The sequence below is a fragment of the Sapajus apella genome, unplaced genomic scaffold (assembly GCF_009761245.1).
Source record: "Sapajus apella isolate SASKATOON/1434 unplaced genomic scaffold, GSC_monkey_1.0 scaffold139, whole genome shotgun sequence".
NCBI lineage: Eukaryota > Metazoa > Chordata > Mammalia > Primates > Cebidae > Sapajus > Sapajus apella.
This window is the reverse complement of record NW_022437079.1, coordinates 117612-122647: the sequence shown is the minus strand read 5'-3', so window position 1 is coordinate 122647 and position 5036 is coordinate 117612. Positions and strand designations below refer to the sequence as shown.

The 5036-nt window shown below is 44.1% G+C and overlaps 1 protein-coding gene across 3 annotated transcripts in view; it reads left to right on the top strand.

Moving 5' to 3' along the window:
- The window catches only part of CFAP161 (cilia and flagella associated protein 161), a 32260-nt gene extending 32053 nt beyond the window's left edge, over window positions 1-207 (top strand). For all 3 annotated transcript variants that reach the window (XM_032263915.1, XM_032263916.1, XM_032263914.1), the window contains one exon: window positions 31-207. The gene's annotated coding sequence lies outside the window, so the exon portion shown is untranslated. The remainder of the gene's footprint in view (window positions 1-30) is intronic.
- Window positions 208-5036: the final 4829 nt, after the last annotated feature.

The following is a 5036-nucleotide window of genomic DNA, read 5'->3' as shown; positions in this document are numbered from 1 at the left end:
TTTTTTTTTTTTTTTTTGTATTTTTAATAGAGACGGGGTTTCATCATGTTGGCCAGGCTGCTCTCGAACTCCTGACCTCCAGAGATCCATCGGCCTCTGCCTCCCAAAGTGCTGGGATTACAGGCATGAACCACTGTGCCCGGACTCTTCTGCTTGTTTCTAACTTTATCTAAATAAAGTTAGATTGGAACACAACTGAGCTCATCATTTGCATACTGTTTGTGACTGCTTTTTGTGCTATGATGGCAGAGTTGAGGAGTTGCAACTGAGATGCTATAGGCTGCAAGCCTTACATACTTACACCCCGGCCCTTTAAGGAAACATTTGGTGACCCCTGTTCTAGGATGATAGATGGGGCCACATAGAGCCACATCTGACTTGATGCAGAGATCACTGTGCATTTTCCGGAGATTCTCATCTTTTGAGCTGGGTTCCTGGACTGGTTGGGACTTTGTGTTTTCTCCCATGGAGTAAGAGTGAGTGAGTGAGTGTTTTGTGGAGGAAGGAGAGAGAAGAGGGGCATTTGGTGACCAGAATGTGGCTGAGATCATGAATACTCACTAAATATTCTTGTGCTCTCCCTAGCTGCTCTGTAGTTGGGTGTGGTCAGAAAATAAGTTATTGGCAATAAATCACCAAGAAAAAATGTCACATATCACTCCCGGCCTGAGCCATTGAAACACTCTTACATAATTCTCTGTGCTTTCTCCTCCTTGGATGTGGAGCTCTGGAAGCATCATGTTAAGATGATGGAGACACAAGGTACAGACAGCCAGACCCCTGAGTCACCTTGGAAGGTCTGACTGGTACAATAAACATAACAGCTGTCATAATTTAAATAAAATTGAGTTTATACTTATATATTGTTGATGGTGACAAGAGGCAGAGAAATTCTAGGTGGACGGGGCGGATCCCTGGCAAAGCCTCACCCTCAAGTCAAAAAGCCTGAGACTGAGGCCCAAAGTGAGAACTTCTGTCCTTGTTTCCCTGCTCAAATGTTGCCTTTTCCTAAACCACCCATGGCCCCACCCCATCCTATCCTGTGCCTATAAAGACCCCAGACTCAGCTGACAGAGGGGAGAAGCCACTGGATGTTGGGGACTATGGCTGGACATTGGAGAGAAGTGGCTAGACTTCAGAGAACTTGCTGATATAAGTTCAGAGAAGAATCCAGCTAGAGATGGCTGGACTCCAGGGGAAGATACCTGCCCCATCCTCTTTTCAGCTCCCCTTCCTGCTGAGAGCCACTTTCACTGGGGACAATAAAGCCCCCTGCATTTGCCATTCTTTAATTCGTTCATGCAACCTCATTTCTCCTGGACAATGGATAAGAGCTCAGGAAACATGAGTGCAGATACAAAGGGCCCACCGAGCTGTTACTACTTAAGCCATCTACGGACGGCAGAGCTAAAAGAGCTTTGGGGCTTCAGGGGTTGCAGACACATCCCAGATGCTGCTGCAGAACCCGCACAGAGCTCACTCCTGCCTGCACTCAAAAGCAGTCACCCTGCTCCTGCTCACCTGCATGCTCCCTCCCATGAGGGGTAGAATACGATGGGTACGAGTGAGTGGAATTCCCTCCTGCTGCAGCAGAAATGGCCAGCTGCTTCCAGTGCTCATATACTGTAGTTCCACCTTGTTTCCTTACATGCTGCCTCCCACGAGGAGTTGAGAATGGTGGGCTGAGCAAGTGGGGCATGCCTGCTGCAAGTCCCATGAAGAGGTCAAGGAAATATCCTGCTTTGCTATCTAAATTTAATAATACGATTTTATAGTTATGTTATTAATAGTTTCCCATACTGTGTAAAATGGTCTTTGGAAACATGATTTTTAATAACTTTATGTTATTCCATTGGATTATTTCATTGATAATGCGCCATGCATGGAAAGGTATCAGGAGAAAGATGAGTTTATTCACTGCTTGTAGGAAAACAGCTTAGTGCAATTTTTTTTGAAGTACATAATAAGAGATGTCAATTAGCTGGGCATAGTGGCACACACCCATAGTTGCAGCTACTCATGAGGCTGAAGCAGGAGGATTGCTTAAGCCCAGGAGGCAGGGGTGGCAGTGGATGGACATGGCACAACGGTACTCCCACCTGAGTGACAGGGGGAGACTCTGTCTCAAAAAATACATAAATAAAGAGATGTGGACAATAATTTATGAACCAAGATTTTTATTTTAGCTTAATTTATAATGTCAAAATTGAAAATGACCTAAATGTCCAGCAGTCACCAATCTGTTAAATAAATGGCGGTGCATTTCCAATCATTGTTGATGTGGCTTCTTTAGCATCAAGTGGCTGGAACTTGAAACAGAAAAATGGATCTTATCTGACAACTGGCAGCTTGAATACTCTGTCTTTTGCACTGTACCTATTCATTTCCTGCCGACTGCCTTGGATTATAGATAGGGCTGGCTGAGGTTTTTCTCCTCTTAGTTTTCTTGGCAACTCATGACTTCTGGCTGCAAAGACTCTTCAGATGGTCTCTTGGACATCAAACAGCTACAGCCCAACATTTGGTTACATAAAGTGCAAATGAATCATGAACATGTGGATTGTATTTCTATTCAAATACACAGGGATTTCAAATTATGGGAAATGGACTATGGGCTGTACAAATTAGCACTGGGTTTGGGAAATTGATGGAAATGCTGAACAGATTCTCAGTTATGTCCATCTACTCTTCCCCGAAACATTCTTCCTTCACACCCTACAAATGACAGTTATTTAATTTGAAGGAATGCCGAAAGCTAGTCTTCCCTGCAAGAGAGAGGGAAGGCCAAATGAATTTGCCAAAGGTTCTAGGGTTTATTTATTGTGTTCCAAAGCCAGCAAAGACTGAACAACATGCAAAATATATCCTCCCTTCCCCTTGGCTTCTGTGTTGGAACTTTCCTAATTTTATCTTTCTTCAGTCTCTTCTCTGTCTTGGTGTTGCATCTCTGTTGCATGTCTTTTTCATTACTTGTTTCTTCAATGTTGAAATGTTATAAGGCTTCAGGCTTAGTCCATTTTTTGGATATTATTGTTATTTTCATTTTCTTCTCTCTCTGCTGCTTGAATCAGAATTTAGTCCATTTTTCTTACTGTGCTTTCTAGATTATTTTAAATCGGAACCTTTGACTCCAACTACTTTCTATACACTGATGATTTTCATATTTCTATCCCCAATTCGATCTCTCTCCTGACCGCCAGTACCTGCATCTGTATGCCCACCAAGCATCTCTACTCTCTGTAGCTCACAGATGCTCCAAACCTTATGTCCAAACTGAGCTCATCATCTTCCTCGTCATTCCAGTTGTTTTCCCTGCGTTCGTTGTTTTAGTAACTAGAAGTGTCAGTCACCAGTGCCATTATGTAGTTAGTTTAGACAATTTTGAGTTTTCGCTGTATGCCAGTCACTGAGTTAGATCAGGGACCGCAAAGATGAATAAGAGCCAGTTTTTTTGCCCTTTATCTGTTCACAACCCAGTGGAGAAGAAGACAGACATATGCACAAATAATTATAGAGAAAGCCCAACATTAGAAATACTCAGAGAGCCTTAGTAGCATGGGAAAGGGGTATGAATTATATAGGTAGTGGGATGCATTCAAAGGAGAATTTTAGAAGGGTGATCCCTGAGCTGACAATCAGAGGGTGAGAAAGGTAAAGGAAGAGGGGACAGCATGCACGAAAGCATGGAGGTGACAGACAGCAGTGGAAGCAGACAATTAGCACAATTTCAGCTTTGCTGGAGCCTGGCATTTGAAGCAAGGAGACAGGGCTTAGTTATATAAAGGCTTACATACCTTGTTCAGAAGATCTGAATTTTATCAGATAGTTTACGTCGTCTCTCGGGGAAGTGTTCAGTGGCAAATATAAAGGTCAGATTTCTCCCCCTCCTCCTCTCCTGCTACCTTCTTCTTCTTTCTTGAGAGAGGGTCTCCCTATGTTGCCCCGGCTGATCTTGAATTCCTGGTCTCAAGCAATCTTCCTACCCCAGCCTCTTAAACTGTTGGGATACAGGTGTGAGCCACTGTGCCTGGCCAAAAGGTCAGATTTTTGCAGCTATGAGAGAGGAGGAAATTGAGAAGTGTAAGACTGGATAGAGGTAGATAAATTAGGAGACTCTTGGGTTACTCTGACTGAATAGCATGAAAGCCTAAACCAGGAAGTGGCATAGAAGTCAGTGGGGCTGAGCGATGTTTAGAATATATAACTGTCAGGGGCCAGGGACAGTGGCTCACACCTGTAACCCTAGCACTTTGGGAAGCTGAGTTGGGCATATTGCTTGATGCCAAGGGTTCAAGACTAGCCTGGCCAACATGGCAAAACCCCATCTCTACTAAAAATACAAAAACCTTTAACTGATCTCGGCGGTGTGCCTGTCATCCCAGCTACTAGGGAGACAGAGGCACCAGAATTGCATGAATCCAGGAGGCAAAGGTTGCAGTGAGCCGAGCTCGAGGCACTGCCCTCCAGCTGAGCAACAGCACAAGACTTTGTCTCAAATAAATTAAAAAAAAAGAAGAAGAAGGAAAGAGCAAGAAAGAAAGAGAGAGAAAGGAAGGAAGGAAAGAAAGAAAAAGAGAAAGGAAGGAAGGAAAGAAAGAAAAGAAAGAAAGAAAGCAAATACCTGTCAGGACTTGAGCTGAAAGTTGAAATAAGGAAGAAGTCAGGGATAGATTATAGTTATCTGGGCTGGATGATGGGGAATCTAGTAACAATGTTAGTAGAGAAAACACAGGAGTCTCAGAAATATTCTTGATCTATTGGACTGTGATCCCTTGGACTCATCCTCCTGTTTCCAGTCCCTATACCATGGTGCATACTGATGCCCATGACTCAAGCATGCCCACCACCCTTTGCCATCTGGCTAACTCACTTGAGCTTCAGAGTCAACTCATCTGTCTATCCGGAGTTTCTCTGACCTGACTCAGCAGGGTCTGTGCGTCCACATCTCCCAGGGCTAAGCTTCATCCCCCAAATCACCCCACTGTAGTGTACTCGCCTCCGTGAGTCTCCAGTAGAGAGTTCTGAGGACGGAAGCC